Genomic DNA, 21,430 nt, shown 5'->3' on the forward strand with positions numbered 1-21,430 from the left:
TGGCGTTCCCCTACGCTAAAAACAAAATCTAAAAAAAAAAACCTTTTTTTTTTTTTTAGATGTCAAGAATTTACTGACTAATTTATTAAATATAAATGTTTCTAAGCATTTAAATAAAAATATGGTAAAATGTTAACTATTACAACTTTTTACGCAAAATTTAAAGAACTTCGTTTTGTTTTAGATGTTAAGAATTTACTCAATAATGTATTAAATATAAATGTTTCTAAGCATTTAAATTTAAAAAAATGGTAAAATGTTTACTATTACAACTTTTTAGGCAGAATTAAATATGTCAATTACTCAAATTTTAAAAACCATCGGAGTTTCCCTTTAAAATCCAATTTAAACTCTGTGTGACATCCTTGACAATTTCTATGGAAAGTGAAGAGATTTATTAGCTATCCACTTGGCACTCTCCTTGACCGTTGGTCATAGTAGGTAAATATGACATCCACTTTCTTTTGAACCTGAGGGACTAGGTGAGGAACTTTGACCAAATATAAAGTGACATAGATGTGAAGTAATAGGACGTCGACTCCAGGGATTCATTACGTTCGTCTGTCACCAGCAGGAAACTTCATTACAGAGTAACATGATGCAAAGTACATTTTCAGTTCAGCTTTCAAATACGTCATAAGTTTCTATTGGTTTTAAACAAAAACACTTCAGTAAAAGAGTAAAAATGCCAATTACACTGAGAGGTAGACTAATGCTTATGACATTTTTTGTGCGTTTTTTTTTACTTGGTAAACCGCACCTGACTGAAACGAACACTAGTCCACTAATGATCCAACACCTGTAACAAACATCTCCACAATTAGGTAACGAAAGAAATAAAAAGTTGACAGAGAACGGGGAATGGGTTCAGATGACTAAACATGACAAATGTCTGAAAGTTTCACGTGGACAACACAACGACTAACCACCTTTATGTTTCCTCAACTCATGTCAGGTACCCATTACAGCTCGGTGGACTCAGTGGCGACAAAAGATCCCAAAATAAAAAAATCCCAGTCTGCACTAGGATCGAACCCGGGACCTCCGGTTCGGAAGCCATGCACTTTACCACTCAGCCACCGGGCCTCTGTTAAGATGACTAGGTCTGGTTAACGATGGACATCACACATAGGAGAAAGAATAGAAACTCTAAGAAAATGGAAAACATGAGTAATAGAGGATGGAAGGAGGCCTAACTATACACTTGTTAGAGGAATGAAAAGGCGAACTGGCTCTCACTTGAGGGATGATGTCAAAAAGAAACGCAATAAACTGAGCACGTCAAAGTTGTTAGACACATAAAGTTCTGACTGACGTAATCTTTGCATCAACATTCCAGACAATCCTTGTCGAGGCCAGTCATTACACATCTTTCTCACATGCTGCTCTCTAAATGATGCCGACTTGTTTACACCTGCCATTTTTCTTTTCGCTTCCAGCTGAGAGAGAGGCCTGTGATGTCTGTGTACTTGGTAACCTCTTTACCTATTCCGTTTCTGTCGTACAAGGTCAGATCTTGCAAGTTAAGTGGGTCATCACGTTTTAATAATACTTCGTTTCTAACTTTGTCAGAGTGGAATCTAAATACATGTTATACAATGGTTATCAGGGGATTGTTAAATTTTCATTGTCCTGCATGTTTCAGTGGCATACTGGGCGTTAAGATTTGTGCAACGGCAAAGTTTTCTACAAAGATCGAATGTTTATCTGATGATTTATAGCTGTAGAGAGGGGATGGGGATTTTTATAAATAAATCACAAGTTTTCTGCTCTTTCTTAACATTTTGATTTTGACGATTCTTTTTTACATTCAAAAGACTTCTTTCATGGCAATAACATATACAGTAGTCAGAGACGTGAATTAAAACGAGAAAGCGATGTGGAGAAATGTGCAGCGAAATAATGGAAACTTAAGAAAAAAAAAAGTAAGAAAATGAAAAGAAAATTGAGACAAATTTTGAAACATAAACAATGCCAAGGACGCTGTTGCCATCATGCCATATTTTGTGCTACTAACAGGTGGGGTTAGTATTTTGATTCCACTGTGCAAATAAGTGATATATTAATTTTCTAAAATACCAAGCACATCAATATTTTGGTAGTTTGTAAACTGGGAATACTAAAAAAAAAAGTCTGGCACTGTGGTATAGTGAATAGTAAAAGTTGATGTATGTTGCCAGAAAGGATGGAATGCACTCTTAATTCTTGCAGGTCAAGGTCAAGCCAAGGTGAGACAAGAAACTTCTATTGAATAGCAAAATAGAATTGGGACTGACTGGAGAGAAACAGGTGACAGGAGTCTGTTGCAGCAAGGAAGAAAGAGAGGTCAAAAGAATGAATAGAAAAGTTGAGCAAGAAAGTCTGGGGTGTGGCCAAGCCACGTAATCCCAGCTTAGTTATTGTCCATCTTTTCTTGTACCAGTTCACACCTGTAGACTAAGTACTAGTTAAGGAGTATAGCTAAACAAAGAGCCATAAGTAGAAAAAGTGTTCAACAGCTCTCAAGCACTAATGACTTTCCAAATCGATTTTTGTATCATAGCCGTCAATAAAATTAATTCATTTTTTGTGTGTGTGTATTGTAAGTTTTATGCATTTGCACTATTGAATTATAATATTTACGGATAGTTTTGGGACATAGTGGCTTTAAAACTGTAACGTTGGATAAGTTTATGACTCAATTCAAGACATTTGTTGAGAGAACATCACGGTACCTTCTCTCTTTGCAGCATTACAATTCACAACTATGACAAGCTAAATGACATCTTTCAGCGTTTAAATAAACAAAAGATTCTTACATGTTTGCCATTGGGACCTTACATTTACTTCAATCAGTGTGCCTGAATGACCATTGCAGCTTGTAGAGGCGGCAAGGAATGTTAAAAAAAAGAATAAGAAAGCTTGGCATGCAGTAATTTATAAGATGTCTACATCCAAGAACTGTTTAGACACAACACATTCTTACAGATGTGATCATTGATAGCTCAAGAAAAGCTGATCCTATTTATAGAGAATTGTCATTGAGAACGTTATGTTCAATTCTGAGCTTAACGAGCACTCTACGTTTTGTATGTGTGTAGTATATACATTGTCATCTTTCGCGAGGACGTCATAAGTACTTGTCTCTGGATTCGGTGCTCATCTACTCAAAGTGACAGTTCCAATTTCATTTACCGAATCACACACCAGGGACTAATGTTAAATGTTAAGAAACCAGACGCACGGGGGTCAACGACATGCTTGCCAAGTCAGCAGGGTCATCCTGAACTGAGGAACCGAGGAACCGGGGACACTCCTTACCTACGCTCGCCGATCAATCACCTGTGCCGGTGTTTATGCGCAAGCCATGTGCGCGTACTAACTACCCTTCAACCTCATTTCATATGCAGACCTTTTATACTTGCTCAATCAGGCGTCATTTTGTTTTTCAAGTCTGAGGCAAGAAAATAAGCGGTTCTTTCACGTTCTAAATCTATGTTTGGTTCAGGATTTGGCTAGCCGTGAGGTCCAATGAAGAGTCACACCATCTGTAGTTAAGCATTAATACACTCTAATTGTTATTGTGGATCTCCTTCAGTAATCAGCATGAGTTAACACATTCGTCAGAAGAAAGAATTCATAATTTCTTCAACAACCTAAACATTAAACTTGATTTTAAAACATAAACTACATAAAGGAAATAATTTTATTTTTGTCGGAAGCAGAAAATAGAAACTTGTACAGAAATTGTGTTCATAATTTTTTTAAGTTTCTCGCGCAAGGAAAATACAAAGTTTATCCCTTAGCCTCCAAACGGCCACTTGTTTAAATTAAATGATGTTATTTCACTGTAGACACTGTAGACCTATTGGTATTCTTCACGTTTTTTGTCTACTAAATTGCCTAGCGGCTGTCTGGTTGTGTAAATACACATTTTTGGCGGGGCGGGGTGGGGTGGGTCTGGGTGATGGCAAAGTTCAGGACTGGCAAACACTACCGATCAAAAAGTTTATTGGAGGGGTTGGGGGTAGGGGGGATCTGTGGTCGTGTGTTTATGTGTTAAATAGTTTTATTAGGATATATGGTGGTTGTTGGTTGTTGTTTTTTTTTTTGGCATTTACTTTTTTTTTTTATGGACTGCCATTCTTCTAGCGTATTTGTGCTTTAATCCAAAATAGAAATAACATTGGAAATGTGCCTCTATTTGTACCGCTAGGCAGAATAGTCGAACCAGAGGGCCCGCGTTTCGCGCACTGGTCAGGACTGTCCACTGATTCGTTATATTTATTTTACTATTTTCACTCATCAAAAATATTGCACATAGTGCTGCATATATAATATTTATACAACATGAACACACTTCTGGCGGAACCGAATGGGAGGGGGGGGGAGAAGGTGGAATATTACACCTGAGCAAAAAGCGTTTCCACTATCCCAGCTTCCATGTCTGTAGGAAAGAAAAAGTGTTCAGGACCCTAACCAAAGTGTAAAAGGATTTTTTAAAAAGTGCAGAATTGTTTTTTTCTTTCCACAACATTGTCCTAATTCTATTCACATCCAGAGAGAGAGAGAGAGAGAGAGAGAGACTCTACCTAAAGCTTAAATCGCATTCACATCAGTCACTTTGAATTACTATGCGACATTAACAGACAGTATAAATATATAGTAAGGATATTTGTAAACCTCTTTGGTAATCTTGTTGGAGCTGCCAATTAACTAATTCTATCGAATAAAGCTTTTTTTTATAGATAAGAATAAGCATTGTTTATTTGGTTTCAGAAGACATTGCACACATTTTGAGCACAACGAAGACGACAGAGAATTTTCAAATTGCCAACTTTGTTTTTCGAGAAAAGAAATAATAAAGTAAATCTCTACTTTATCACAAAAATAATACAATATAGCAACATGAATCCAAATAATAATTATGAAAAACTCTGATTTTCATGAAGTAAGCAAAAGCCAAAAGAATGACAGAGAATTACGACAACTTCCTGCCAGTTATTACGACAAGCACTGATGATGTAATCATAAGATGTCAACTGGGAGACAGTGCCAAGTTAAATAATTTCTGGAGTTGTTTTTTTTTAATATATATGTAATATAAATTTTAACCTTAGATTTAAAGCTCGCCTAATTTTCACATCGAAGTAATTTTTGTTCTCACACACACACAATTATAGATTACAGCAGGAATAAAGAACTAGAAACAAGGGGAGTCTACAAAACATCTAATTCCTTGTGGTGCTGATATTTTATTTCAATGTGATTCAAAACTAATGGAGCAGGGTGCAATAAAAACAAACACCACACAAACATCACATTTTGTTCCGGCAAAGACTCGCGTACACACACTCATGCTTATTCTTCGTTACTATTAAACGTAAATTAATATCTGGATGAACATTTTAATCTGTTAAGACTCGTGTGATTTCTATGGCATCGAACTCCAAGGCTCGATCGAATCTAAATCAATCGTCTCGTGTCTAGCCTCTAACTTGTTGATACTAGGAGTTATTCTGTAGAGAGCAGGGTAAAACAAGAGCTTCATGACAAATGAAAAATTCGTATTTTGGTGCATGGAATTCGTGGTTGGTTGACAAAAACGTTTCGTCTGAGCCGTCGTCCCCCCCCCCCCTGAAGCTGTGACGCAATGAAATTTCTGTATGAAAAACATTACAAATATATTTCAATGCAGGTTATGACTGAATTTCAATGACGATGTGTATTTTAATCTGAAGATTCCCCCGATAAAAAAACAACTGAAAAACAAAAAAAAAACAAATTAGATTTTCCCTCCTCTCCTAGCATGATGATGAGATTACTTAGTCATTGTCAAAGAAGGAAGAATTCGTATATTTAACTTATCCAACCAAACCATAGAGACTTTCTTCTAACGCTCTGCACCAGATGTCATAGTCTGAATATAGTTAACTTTTTTAGTTAACCAATTTTATTTTACTCATTTAATAAACGGGCTTGCCATTGGAAGAGGTTCTGTAAGACAAAAGACAGAGGAATGGAGGGGGGGGGGGGTTGAAGATTAGAAGACAATTTCAACGAACGTCACTGAGTAGCGAGGTGCTTCCATCTATTGTTCCCAGAAACCTGACGATTATTTGTTTTATACCTCGTAGAGGTGCTTCTTTCTAGCGTTCCAAGACAACTGACGATGTGGAATTTCAATAATTAATTAGTCAACGAGTTATTGGTGAATTGTACAGCTTTGAAATAATTCCATTGTTTATGTGGCTTTTGTTACAATACATTTATTCAACTCGTATATACGTGGAACCTAGATACGGATCTCGAAAATGGCTCTAACGTGTATTGCTGATAAAAGAATCACTACCTTGTTGCCCCAATGGGAAAACTCTAGTTTAACCGCTGTAATTTTTCAAAAAAAAAAAAAGAAATTTAAACTTGGCTACAGAACGAGAAAATATTTAACTTGAACGGTCTTCAGGTAGTTCTTTTATTCCTTGAAGAGATTAATAAATTAATGCTAAGGAAAATTTTGCGCATCGTCTTCTAAGTCTGGATCTAAAGGCCTAACATTGGAGTATTATAAAGTCTAGTAGATCTATACATTCGATTAACCAGGATTTTTTCTCAGGGGGTAGGGGTGAAGGGGGCAAGGTAAAACGTTCCATTTTTTTTTTAAATCTAACATTCATTAGTAATTGAAAAAAAAACAAAAAAACAATTGCTCTATAAGTTGAGTAAAGTTAAGGAAAGTTAATGAGGTTATTGTCTTTTTAAGGAAAGTTAATGAGGTTATTGTCTTTTTAAGGAAAGTATTTTTAATGTTCTCCATTATTTTATTTTTGTCTGCTCAGTTCGTTCGAAGAAATAAAGATTTGTTTCAGAAACATTTAGTCCTAACATGTTGAAATATATAGTTCACATTCACGATTTTCATTTGATATGCAGATCTTCTTTCAACTAATAGCGAGACCCAGTTTTCAAATAAAAAGACAAGTATGATCAAGAAATACATGAAAAAAACAACAAGTTTAAAATGAAACAAAGCTTTTATAAGGGAAAAAACGCAAGCTTACTGCCGTACATAAAGTTATATTTCGTGGGCCGCTAAAAATCCATTTTAAATAAGTAATTTAAAGCTATATACTAAATTATAGAGATCTATCTTTTTTTTATTGATAAAATTCAAATTGAAACCAATTTAAAAAAAAAAATTAATATGTACTGCTGGAATCACCAAACAAACAGGAAATGTCTTTTTGCCAGTTTATCATCCGTTGCTACAGATGTTATGTTTCAAATAGGAATTTGTTGTTCTATGAAGTAGTGCTTCAAACATTAAATATTAGTTAATAAAGTTTTCGCAAAGAACAGTTTCTGGTGTATTTCTTGATCTTTCAAGTGTTGCTCATATATTGAGTCCACAAACATGTTATCACTAACAGGAGAAGGGGCGAAGCCAGTGAGCGTCAAGCATGAAGGGCTCATTAGCCTTGGCTGGCTACCCACCTAGCAGAAGTAAAACTGAATTCAAAACTCTCCTGCCTTGCAACTATATTCAAAAATGGGAAAGGTTTTGTGGGTCAATCCTGAGTAAAAAAAAAAAAAGGAGCCGGCGGCCTAATACAGTTTGCAACACACATCACTACACCCTGTCATAGCCTGTGACACCGCTGATCCCAAACTGTATATATGTCGTTTGCAAAGAATTACATAATAAGCTTTTAATTTTATAACTCATGTCATCGACGTGTCCTTGAACTGTAGTGTTGCTTAAAGCAGTTCTTTTAATAATATCAGACGTAGGTTTGTGTAAAACAGTTTTTAAAACTACAACGGCTGGTAAAATCAATGTTTTACCTTTAATGTTTTACGTATTTTGTCATAAAAAGTAAAGTTCCCCTTTAAGACCTTGTAATGGTGTTAAGATCATGTTTCTTTGTCCAACGGTTAACGAGCAGGGTGTCACGTGGCCAGCAAAACGACCAACCGCCTTTACTTTCCTAACTTAAGTCAGGTACCCATTAGAGTTGGGTGGACTCAAGGGGAGCCCCAAAAATCATGAAATTAAAAATTCACCGAAATTCAAATCCAGGAGCCCAGGTTCGGAAGCCAAGCGCCTATTTAGCTTTAAGTAAACAGATAGTGTAAGACACCCACAAACCTTCATCTTCTCTACATGATGTCGAAGAGTTATTTTGTGGGTCTATTCTGAACTTTATCTTTGAATGTTCGAAAGTTTTTCTATTTTTTTTATCAGGGTGATATTGTCTCAGTTGATCCTCCAGCGTAATTAGTTTCATATCGTCATAAAAAGGCAATTAGCGTGTTTGATAAGGAAAGAATGACAATTTTAAATAATCAACACTATACAGTTTACATTTCTTTTTGCTAAATATTACTTACATGTAGACAAAATTAAGTTATTTAAAAAAATTATTGAAATTAAATACAACAATTTTTCCTTTGAATAGCAGGATAAATATTTAAAGGATTAACTAAAGAATACATTATATATTAGTGTGAAGAATTACATTAATGTGATGTAAAAATTAAAGTCACGACGTGCTTAAATGAAATCTATTATCGTAGACCCCCGTGGACATCTCATAGACCCCAATTTGTTTTTTCACTTTCGTAGACCCCTTGGGAGTCTTCGTAGACCCCTGGGGGTCTATATAGACCACTTTGGGAATTACTGATCTAGAACTATGTCTTCCCAATGGTCAGTATTGATGTTCACTGATTGAAGGGTCCGTTTTATTACATCTATGTAACGGAGGTGGGGGCGACCAGTTTTTCTTGAGCCAGTTGCGAGTTGTCCATAGAGGATGACTTACGGGATGCGAATAATTTGAACAAAATTTTTATTATTAAGGCAATAGCTTATCTTCTGACAGCTTAGGGGTGCAGATTTATTTATTATGTAAACAGTAGTATCACATTAAGTGATTAAGAAGTGAATCGGATACGAACAGCTTGGTATGGCCTACACCATTACCAAGTACCAAAAGGCCTACTATGCCTGATCATAACATTGGCCAAGGTCTAGTAATTTTAAGATTAAACGTGTAAAGCCATACAAATTCTAGTCTAAATCTAGATTCTATATCAAAATTCTAGATCTAGTCTAGATTCTAGATCTAGTTCTAATTATGTAGGCTACAGTAAATAAATTAAAATAAATTATTCCAAAGTTTTAACTCACATTCTTTAATATTATTTCATTTCATATTTATACAAATGACCGTTGTCCTGTTACTTCTTACTAATACACTCCACAAAAATCAGGTCATGAATACAGATGTTTTTCCAAGGACAAATTTTTTTTTCAGACAATTATTCAATTAACCTAAGAAGCGCACAAAAAATAAGCCCACTTAATTGTTTTAGACCGAATCTTCAAAAATAAACTTAAGGCGTGTACTTTAACATTTTTCTGGTCAAGCAAAAGGTTTATCTATTTTTTTACAGCCAAAGTTCTGAAATACATCTTGCATTTTTCAATTTCATATTTATGTGATGTATTTAGCATTAGTAAACAGTCGAACTAACAAAAGGAAAGGACGTAAAACGTGGATTAGCATCTCAGATTAAAATTAACAACCAGGGAACCAAAGTCTAGGATCTGTCATCTCAACACAAACAATTTCATTCGTCTCATGCACGCACATTTGGCGGGGCGAGGGGTTTAAAAAAAAAACACTATAATATGGGTACACATTTGTGATTCAAGTTAAAGCAGAACACAAAAAGAGTGTATGTGATTGAAATTAAAGCTCCACATAACAGTTCACATTAATATCCGGCATGCGTGCGGAGGGAGGCATCCCAGCAAAAAGTCAAATCCACTAGAACAGAGACACTGCGACTTCATGACTAAGTGCGGAGGGAGGCAGAAAGAACAGCGTCATGAGCTTTTATCTATTCCACTGTGCATCCCAGAAGCACAGTCCTTATTTAGTTTTACGCTTCTTTCTGCATTGTGTACTCAACCCTCCTCCAATCATTATTTCCCTTACGGCACACTGCTCACTAAATTCTGTGTTCCCTACATTCTACAAAGTACAACGACTCCTGCTCACAAGGTCATTGGTGGCACACCCCAACAAGTGCGGTCAACATAAATAGTTTTAGCTTAGAATTTTTTTTTCATTAATATATTCGTTTTTTATTCAGTTAGCTAAATAGTTTTTGTTCTTTTCAAAATCACAAACAAAAATCCAATATGGCTGCCGTTACCATCACTACCATTTAAAAATAAAACACTACCATTTCTAGTTGTTTTTTTTTATTAGTGTAGGTTATATATTTAAAGTGAAAAAATATGGGAAAAAAAGGGTGGGAGTGTGTCAAGTGTCCCGCATAGCCTTAATGACAAGAGTGAGTTAACTAAGCAAGTCAGGGGGGTTGTACCGTAGGTGTACGTCCATTGTTTTGTTTTTCTTTATATACAAAGAACGAAGATGTTTAATTAAGCCTATAATTTCCATTTCTTTCATTTCCAGCACATTCCAAAACATTTGAGTCTATATAATGTAATTTAATATCACTTAATTAAAGGATTGTCAGAGAAACAATGTATTTCTTCTACAATTTAATGCTAAAATGTGAATGTGACGGTACTTCACATGTTAGCAGGAGAAACAAGATATGCTAAGAGCTTTTATAAAAATCCACAGTGGCAATAAGTAGAAAAAAAAAAGGTGGCTAAGTAGACTAACAGCTTACTGTGAAACAATTGCTCATATTAAATTGCAGTATACGCAGATGCGCTCATTTCAATTCTACGTACGGTCACGAGAAGCCCCATATCATTATAAAACAATTAGAGCAAAATCAATACTGCGGGATGATAAACGAGGGCTTTCGATTCTCGTGAAACTTTTGTTCGTGTTACAGTTACAGTAACAATGAGCGTAACGACCAACAAGTGGCTTCATTGGTCAATATTGCCAAACAAAGTTGATTCATTCTAGCAAGGCCGTACAGCTTCTGGTGATCAAAGTAATTACACAATCGCTATTAGTACGTTAAGTTAATTAACTGTTCGAGTTTAACGACGGGGCTAAAAAAAATGTAAAAAAGATCCATATCCAAAGCAACCCTTCTCCATCCCCTCTCTCGCTACTTTCTAACAGGCTTTACATGAATGATAACAAATACCACTTCATACAGAAATTCAAAACATCAAAAGACCAGAAGTGGAAAAGGTAGACTCTGGAAACAACTAGACGACCTCAACTTCACAGACGACATGGCTCGTCCCTAACACTCACAACAGCGGATGCAGGAAAAGAGAAGCGAAGTTGCGACAACCCAGCAAGATTGGGTGTTACCATAAACAGAGGAAAGAGCGAGGTGTTCAAGATAAAGACGAAGAGGTAGAAAGCTTCATCTTGGCAGTATCCTGAACAACCAAAGAGAACCCGCAATGGTTAAGCTCGAGCAGACTTCCATCAGCTGGAGAACACTTGGGGATCCAGGGAAATAAGCACCAACACCAAGATCAGTCTCTTCAACACTATGATTAAGTCAGTACTACTTTAAGGAACTGAGATCTGGAGAACAACCACCGCTATTACAATGAAAAGAAACCCATGTATTCCATACCTGCCTCAGGAGGGAGCTCCTATGATTCGCTTGCAAGACAAAATCACCATGGAGGAACCTTGGCAAAGAACAAAGCAGCAGCCCATTGAAGAAGATATCCTTCAGAGACGCTGGCGATAGATAAGCCTGCATCCAACACCACCACAAGACATGACATTAGCTAAAACTTCTAAGGCAAGAGGAAGGAAATGACGGCCAAGAAATACATGGCGCCGAAATTTTGAAGCAGATGCCAAGCAGATGGGCAAGATGTGCTGACAGTTGGAGAGAATTGCCCCAAATCGAGATGCCTGGACGTAATGGTCTATGCTCCAGAAAGATCTACAGGCAGAAATTGGATGAGATTACAAAAATTTCCATTAGTTCTTAACTCCAGATGCGAGATTGTTCTGGAAGGGGATGGGAGGTAGATGAGTCTCTTGATCAATTCTTGGTGGAGCTAAAGGCATATTTAACTGGAGTTTTAAATATCGAAATAAAATGTAAGCAACACACTTCACCCATTCATACCACCTCTTTTTTTTTTTAAATGCCGCTGCTTAAATGGTGTAGTTCTTTAGTGAGTCGAATCAATATTTAAAAAAAAAAAAAAATTTCAACGCATGTTCAGTGTAACATTTTAAAGTGAATGATATCGATTTGCTTCAGATTTTAAAAACAAAACACGTTGATGAAAATAACTGATGACAGAAAGTTTTTATTTCAAGTAGGTTTTTATTTAAAATATTTTCCTTACGAAAAAAAATCCTAATCGATAATTACGCTAAAGAAAACTAAAAAACCGAATAGGCTATAATGAATTCTTGAGTGTAAGTTCTAGATATGTTCTACTTAATTAATTCTGTACTCTATGTGACCAATGCAATAGATAATTCTTGAGTGTAAGTTCTAGATATGTTCTACTTAATTCTGTACTCTATGTGACCAATGCAATAGATAATTCTTGAGTGTAAGTTCTAGATATGTTCTACTTAATTCTGTACTCTATGTGACCAATGCAATAGATAATTCTTGAGTAAGTTCTAGATATGTTCTACTTAATTCTGTACTCTATGTGACCAATGCAATAGATAAATCTTGAGTGTAAGTTCTAGATATGTTCTACTTAATTCTGTACTCTATGTGACCAATGCAATAGATAATTCTTGAGTGTAAGTTCTAGATATGTACCATATAGGCCTAGAACATAATCTAAGTTGTTGACTAGCTTACTAAGATGACAGAGACAAATGATCTGTTCCAACTGTCTCTGCAGTGACACGACCTTAGCACGTTTTGATACATTTAAAAAAAAAAAAATGACACCAGAACCCCCCCCCCCCAGCCCCCAAGTTCTTTTTATTTTCACGTTGGCGAGTTTTAATAAACATTTACTTGTGTATTCCATGAGCTAATATTACAGAGCCATTTCAAGGCTAATGCATCTAGCGCTAAAAAAAAACATCGAAAACTTTCTACATTGACTTTTCAACAAGCGCCGGTCTAGCGTGAACTAAATTTCAATATTTTACTGGCTTGGAAGAGTTGGAAATAGCTATATAATAAAACATACACAAATACAAGAAGACTAACTCTACAGTCATAAAACACATGTTACACTTCAAAAAATAACAAACCTGAAATATAGCAAACATGAGACAGTCAATTAATTGACCTAATACAAACAGGTTAACATGCTTTGTTTCACTTAATGGTTAGTGTGTGTTTCTGTCTTTTTGTTTTTAATTGTCCAATGTCATTAAGAAATTGATCACTACAGAAAGGAAAATAAGTATACAAACAAACAAACAAACAAAAAAGCCCTCATGAGGAACATTCGCTATTATTTGTATGACTATGTCTGAAATATTAATAAATACTATTTAAAAACAAAACAAAGTTTATCTAAGGGGAAGAACTCATTGACAGCTATATATCTAAATAATTTAATATTTATTTTCCATTTGTCAATATGAAACAAATAAATTAATTACCACAATTCGGTTCATTAACGGGTAATTTTTTTTATTCATGTTTTATTAGTAGCAATTAAATAATTGTGAGAAGTTTCAACTTGATCCGAGAATAGGAAATGGGAGAAATAATTTGTCCAAAATTGATACCAGACAAACACTTAGAATGAGTTGATATAAGCTTTGTAAAAAATAAATAAAAATAAATGCGAGAATCTTTATTAAGCAATACTTCAGCGCTTAAATAGACAATACACTTTTTAAAAATTTTAAATACGAACAGCCGTCATTAGAATACACTTCAAAAATCGTATAGTCGACAAAAAACAAGGAGGTCGATAGTTTTTTAATATATGTGTGTGCGTATGCATTTGATGTTTCTATGGGAAAAATAAAATCGTGTAAGGCTATATGCTATTCCCATTATGATTCACTGACCTATACGTCATTATATATTCCCAGGCAGCGTCTGACAGACATTGATAAAATCAGAGCCCTCTGGGGGAAATAATCAAGCCGTTGAGAAGATATAATTTAATTGACTAGACAAACAAGTGACCTACAAACTGGCAGTTTAAAAATAGGTTACACATGACGGAAGAAATGTTTAAAAAATCATTTTGGTTTCTTTTTGAAAAGCGTAAGAAAGACATTTTTTCTTTACCTGTCAAAAGAAATGAGCAAGTAATAGATGTAGCTTACTGTTAGCAGTAACAGCAGTAGGCATCCTTTAGTCTCGAGAGATGATGGATTGGTTGCGTCTGCGAAGAGTGTCTCGCCTGGTCGCGTTGTAAGTGCCTCGTGTTTGTGTAGAGTCCAGAGCGAAACTTGTGATGCACGCTAAGTAATCAGAAGTGAAGGACTCGAGTAAGCTTGGCAGGAGTAGTCCTACCCCCCCCCCCTTTTTTTTTCCCCATCTGTGTGTGCCGCCCCGCTTCTTAAACTTAAGTTAATGTTTCAGTCACGTAATCAGAATCTCGGAATAAAATAAAAATATATCGGGTAGGCTAATTAAACAATCTGTAAGAGAAAACAAGATTACATTGAGAGTTTTGAGTTCTGCACAATCCCAGAGGCGTCCACCGACGGGTTCTTTTGAAAGAACTCCGTCCCTGTGGTGAGTTTCCTAATGCCTAATGGTATGTGATGCGCAATCAAAGAAAAGAAAATCTTAGAACTTCATGAGAAATAATTAAAATCTTTTTTTTTATATATCATTTGCGAAATAAAGTTTAATCTTAGTACCATTATTCATTGTCGAAGACAATACATGAATCAGAAAAAAAAATCAATTAGTTAATTAGTGGTAATTAATTGTGTTTTCATGAATAGAGAGATGTATCTTGCAGTAATGAGAAATGTGTAGTAATTGTGTGATTCTTTCCTGTATATAAGATTGTTTTAACTATATCTGCCCTTTACATAGTACTATTTCAGACCTAGCGATCTATACAGCCGATGATGCCAAGGTCATCTGTTTCTTTGATTGGCGGTTAATGAGGGTGTCATATGGCCAGAACAACGCCGCTTTACTTTCCCCAACTAATGTCAGGAACTCGGGCTCCCTTAAAATCCCAAAATTAAAAATACCAGACTTCATCGAGTTTCAAACCCGGGACCCCTCGGTTCGGAAGCCAAGCACTTTACCGCTCGGCCACCACGCCCCATTACGTCTGATGTTCAAACTACGGTCAGCGGGCCATTTACGGCCAGTGAAGTGGTGCTAAAGGGTCAAGTAACTTCTACCCACAATGCATAATGAAAACGCAGAGATTCATGTTCTAATAGACTAGATTAATGTTCGAGGTGAGGCGGAACACTGCCCTGAAGTCGAAACAAAAAGGGTGGGTATCACGTGATTTCCATGGAGAAAAAACTACTGGTCTTTAAAAAGTATATACTTGTTGTTGGTCGGTGACACCGGAATGCTAGTATTACTAAACCGATATAGGCGTATTATACTTTTAATTGTATAAATGAAATAGCTTCTTTTTTAAAACAAAACTAAATAAAACGTTAATTACAATATAGACAAACTCAAAATGAGATGAAATAAAAAAAAAATGTTTCTGGTGGTGTTATCTATTTATGGAAACTTTCCACGGAATATATTCAGACCTTGGTCAATTCAAGTCAACGACATGAGAGAATTTAAAAACAAACTACTCGTACGGGTGTCGAACGACTTTGTACAGAGCTTCAATCAACTCATTCTGTCTGATACAAAGTTTGTACACAGCTTCAATCAACTCATTCTGTCTGATACAAAGTTTGTACACAGCTTCAATCAACTCATTCTGTCTGATACAAAGTTTGTACACGTTATTTCTCACACACCCAAACTCGAATAAAGTTGAAATTTTGCACAATTTTATCTTTTACATGCCAACACAAGAATCAATTTAAAAAAACAATTAGTTAATTAACTGTTGGTAATTAATTATTTTGTTTGCTATCTGCAACAAGTGAAAGATATTGTACTTGACTGATAAGGTAGTATAAGCTGAATAAGTCCCCGTTGAGATGTCCAAAAAAGGTTTGAGATAAATCCATTTTATGAACCTTTGACCCGGAAAGGATTTTTATCCCGTGGCCAGCATGAAGGATTGGCTCTTCACTGACCCTTCTGTCTGAAGGCCTCCATCAACTAGATGACCATAGCGTATTGAGAAAGCTAAAAGCATGAAATTGCGCTAAACAAAAATAATTGGTAAAAATATTTCAAATCCACAGATTTATTGTTGTTGGTCAAGATCTATTACAAATTTAATTGCATGACTGATCAAACTAATTGATACAAGTACACTTAATATAAGCTTTGTTTGATTTTAAATATTTTTTTCAATTTTGCTTGTTTAAAACTACAGTGTATGTTGCAGGACGAGGTGGTGGGTGTGAGTTTTTGTTGTTTGTGTGCGTGCTACGCAATCAATGAAAATTGCAACGTGTTCGTCCTACGGTCGTGTCAGTCTATCAGTTTAGTTAACAAATTTAAAGAAGAAAAAAAAGTTTCATTCGTTGCTCAAATTTAAGCACTTAATGTTTTGAAGACTTCAAATGAGATTTAGAAAAAAAAAAAAAAATTCAAGAAAAGATTTTCAAAATAAGCGTGGTCGAGAGGCCAAGTGAGCTTGGACTTGGCTTGGCTACCTAGAAGGGGGCTCGAGGTTCGACACCCGACTCGGGCAGAGTTGTGTTTACTGAGCGCCTAAAGGCAGCACGGAAAATCAACTCCTAGATACCCCCTCCCCCCCACTGGTCCACAAATGAGATTGGACCAAAAGCGCTCTGAGCATGAGATACGCATGAAAGTAGCGCTATATAAAAGTTATAATAATAATATTCAGGATTCGTTTAAATGGCACAATTATCTTCCATTATTTAAAAAAGAATAAAGAAATAAAAACAGAAAGTCGTCAAAAAGAAGGTGTCATATGCAACATTTATTTTATACATCAAAAAATAAAAACTTTTTTCCAAAGATAAACATAGGTGTTCTTTTCAATCACTATGGGATGGTGCCTATATGCAGTTGTAAAGGAAACGTTTTCGTCCATTTCTAAATCCAGGGCAGAGCATATGCCCAAGCTGTTTACAAAGATTTGTTAGCGATAGTTTTGACTGTGTGTGCAAGAAGGGCACTGAACAGAGAAGCCCTATTACAATGATCTCTAATCTCAGTATGGGAGAACAGGGGACATAAGCTGATTGGAGTGCTTGACATACAGGCCATCGTGCAGACGCCAGTTTATTTGATTCAGTGTTAGTTAAAAGAAGACTAAGAAAAGTGTTGAATAAACTGAACACCCCAGCCTAACAGCTGATAGGTTGTGATTGTACCTAATTTGGCCCTTGATATTCTCATTCATATGCTTGGGAATAGAAACAAAAGCTCAGAGGACATCCAGGATGAGATAGAATCCTTCCCTTGCCATTGCGACTCATTGAGTCAAAAGCTTTGCTGAGATCAGTGAAGGCAACGTACAACTCCAAGCTCTGTTCCTTGGTAGACCTGGCAGCGCACTATGGCACGGCATTAGAGAAATAGCCGCCTGGCTAAGGCCAGCAGCAATTTAGGTTGCCTCTGAATACGAGTTTGACAAAATAGATCTCTTCTTTAAAGCAGTCCTTCTCAAAACCCTTTTGAATGTCTCTAAGGTTCGATCGGACACCTATCAAGTATGGGGGATAACTGTATGTCTCTAGGTTCAAATATGGGTGATAAATGTATGACAAAACGATATTTTTAGCCGAGCTTAGACGGGGACGGTTAGTTACCCTTTCTCCCTGGAATTAAACTAGGCTTCTGATTGCCACCACCAGCATGGAGGAAAACATCTGGCAGCAAATGTCTTCGGAAGAGACCGATGGATAACTCTCATGAAGATCGCGGGACACATATTTAAAACTCTAAAACAGGCGCAGAAGGCAAAGTTGAAACGGACCCTCAGGTGGAATGCGGCTTTATCTACTTGAGGTATGACCAAACAAAAAAAAAATGCAGGTCGAATGTGGGTCTGAATAGTCACGTGAAAAGCTGCACTAATCCTTAAAAATGTTCAGTTAAAAGACAATGTCTGAATTTATCTTATCTTATGAAATAAAGACGTTAAGATGATTATTACAAAGCTAGATGTCTAGCTTAAAAATATGTTTACTCCTTAGATCTAGATTCTATTTTTCTTAATTATAACGTATTTAATGCTAGATCATCTAGTTTCTATCATTTCAAAATTGTTCGATATCTTATGAAAAACATTAAATCTAATATCTTATCCCCCCTCCCACACACAGGGAAGGGAGATTGAACTTGGCACTAAAATCTTATCTTATCTTATATATTACAGACGTTACATCAAAAAAAGATGATAATCACGTCCTACGCATGTCATGTGTCAATCTAGTCATGCATGTTAATCTATGACTTAAACTCTACTAAATCGTTGGTTTTCCTGGCTGATTCAGGCAACCCATTCCATTCTCATGGCACTAGGGAAGGAAAACCACTATATACTATGTTATACTTTTTTTAAAATTAGAAATGTGATAAATGATCTAGACCAAAAAAAAATGCACAGAAATAGGCATATTTTGAAATCTCGGTAAGACATTATTAGTCACGGTTGTGTTTTTTGTTTTTGTATTGGATTTATTATTCAATTTTCCCTGTTTGCAGTATGATACACTGACCTAGACCTAGATCTGCATCTAGATCGTCTCTCTATAGGCCTATACAGATCTATATAGATCTAATAATCTATGTCATGTTCATAAACTGACATAAACAATGAAATCGTCATTATTTCTGTTTCTCTCCATGACAAGATTACCTTGTTTCTGTTAGTATATTAGTTCTAAGAGTCTAGATCTAGTATATGTTACTTGTTTTAAGTAGAATGCTAGTAACTCTACTAGATCTAGAATCTATCCCTATATAGATCTAGATCTAGAATATGTAATAGAATAAACTATAGAATAAATAGATCTAGATCTAATTCAAATGTAACATTCATAATAATTTATGGAATATAGATCTAGATCTAGAGTCTAGATTCTTGATAGACAAAGTAACTAATAGATGTCTAGATTTTTGTCTAGCTAGATCTAACTAACTTATTAAAAATTCTATTCCTTGTAACCCATGTTACATGTAAAAGTAGACAATATATATAGTCTAGATTCTAGATCTAAATCTAGAATCTATAGATCTATATATAGATCTTCTAGATCTAGATTTTTCTATATCTAGATTCTAGATAGTACATCTATAAATGTATAGCCATAGCCTGCCATAGGCCTACTATACTGACTATAGATCTAGATCTAATCTATATTACTACATTCTGTAATAACAAGACCCTGACCCTGGCATTTAAATCGGATCTAGAACTAGAGTATTAGACTAGATCTATATATTTTTTTATATATCTAAATCTAGATCAGTAGATCTAGACTCTATATATCTAGATCTAGATCTATGACATTCTAGTATAATAATAAGTATATAGTATATTAATAGTATATAGAGTCTAGTCTTGATCTAGGCCTAAGGCCTACGATATTTGTTTGTGCTTGAGTATTAGTATAATAATCGAATAATCTTAATGAAACGATAAATGTATTAATTTTGATGTACCAACATACCTGCGTGTTGTCATGGACATGTAGTTCGTAAACACAATAAAATACATCAACTCACAAAACACTCAATTACTCTACACACATCTAACACATTGGTGTGTGATCCACGGATACTTCTACCTCGTGGGAGATCCTATTTTCCTTCTGTGTCAAGATCGGAAAATATGCACGGCGAGGTTTTTATAGCAGACGACTGTTATTTTCAAAAAAAATCATAGCGCACACTAAGTAGGTCATGATGTTCACAATGGAAGAAAACGATTTTCTGCTCTATTTTTTCGATTACTTCTTTATCGTGCGATATTTTCTTTGTAGTAAACACCTATTTTCAATACCCCCCCCCTTTTTTTTTTTTACAATATTACCCCCTTACTTAAGCCTATTAGTTTAAGTTTTTAAATATTTATAAGTTAACATATTTAACTTAAATTTAAGTCTATTTTTAGCCGGAATCTCCTGCACCTTTTTATGTGTGTAGGAGGAAGACGCTGTAAATAGCCCCCCCCCCCTTTTCTCAATTTTTCCTCGACCTCACAATGCCGTGATTTTTATTTAGTTTTATATTTTTTGTTTGTTTTTACCAACCATTAAAAATAATCTATGTTTACATAAAATTAAGTTGCAGCACAATCCGACATACAACAATGCATACAGATTACTAGACGGCCTGAACTGGAGATCGAGGTGGAAGAAACAAGTTTATGATTGACCTTTCTGATAAATTTTCATAACTCGTATGCAACTTTTCATCTTCAAAGAGGCTTGGTCTGAGGCCTTTACTATGAAGCAAACGAAGGCACAATAAAACCTCGGCGACCTATAAATGGGACTAATTCAGTTTATACCATCACTTCAGTCAAGTACAATTTCTTTCTCTTGTTCGAGATACCAAACAAAATAATTAAATAAGCCTACCGCCAATAGTTAATGAACTAATTGGTAAATTTTCTTTATTGATTCTTGTGTTGTCAGGTAGTAAAAGAAATAATTGTGCAACATTTCAGCTTGATCCTAGATTGTGTGTCGGAGAAATAACGTGTACTAACATTTTACCAGACAGAGTGAGTTAATATAAGCTTTGTAATAAAAAGGTATTTATATTGTTTAACACTAAGTATGGACTTAATATCTTCAGAGAATATATTTTTAAAAAGCTGAGTGGGTACTGCTCTGAAACTTAAAACTCTTGACCTTCAGTTTTCTTTGTGTGATATTATATGGCAGGCCTATTCGCTATGTCTTGAGGCTAAGTGAATCCCGCTTCCAGAAGATAGCAATGAGTTCTGACAAGCAAGCAGAAATGAGGAATAAGGCCGACCCTTAAAGACATGGCGACGTTCCTTCCTGAGACATCAACTGGGATTAACCTGGAACAATCGGTAGTGTTATGTTAGACCAGCACTTGTCACCCAACAGAGAGCGGCCAAGTAGAAGTGTAAGTCTACATACATTATTGTGCTGTTTTTTCCCTTAATCTACGTCAGATGGAAGCTTGTGAAAATGAAAACTACAAGACAGTACGTGAGGTCATTGCTGTACTTATTGGAGATTTTCATGCATGACATACAAGGCTATAAATAGCTAGACTTTTGGTGCATCCGGTGTACAAGATTTGAAAGTGATTTATTTGACAAGGCGAAAATGTTGTACAGGTGACGGTGTGTGTTTCTTTAGATTCTGAAGATAATTACATACTAGCCCAGGACTCTCGCAGGACTGCGGGGGATGAATCGGGCAAGGTTCAAACCCGGGACCTTCGT

General features: G+C 35.6%; 1 protein-coding gene across 3 annotated transcripts in view; it reads right to left on the reverse strand.

The window, feature by feature from the left end:
- Positions 1–19,895, reverse strand: part of LOC106056374 (organic solute transporter subunit alpha-like) — a 53,951-nt gene extending 34,056 nt beyond the window's left edge. The window contains exons 1-2 of one of the 3 annotated variants that reach the window (XM_056020799.1): positions 19,674–19,895; positions 14,232–14,369 (exon numbers count right to left, since the gene is read on the reverse strand). The gene's annotated coding sequence lies outside the window, so the exon portion shown is untranslated. Of the gene's footprint in view, positions 1–14,193; positions 14,370–19,673 lie in introns of all 3 variants that reach the window. The other 2 variants (XM_056020798.1, XM_013213083.2) reach the window with 2 other exon arrangements.
- Positions 19,896–21,430: the final 1,535 nt, after the last annotated feature.

This window comes from Biomphalaria glabrata, chromosome 2, assembly GCF_947242115.1.
Source record: "Biomphalaria glabrata chromosome 2, xgBioGlab47.1, whole genome shotgun sequence".
Taxonomy (NCBI): domain Eukaryota; kingdom Metazoa; phylum Mollusca; class Gastropoda; family Planorbidae; genus Biomphalaria; species Biomphalaria glabrata.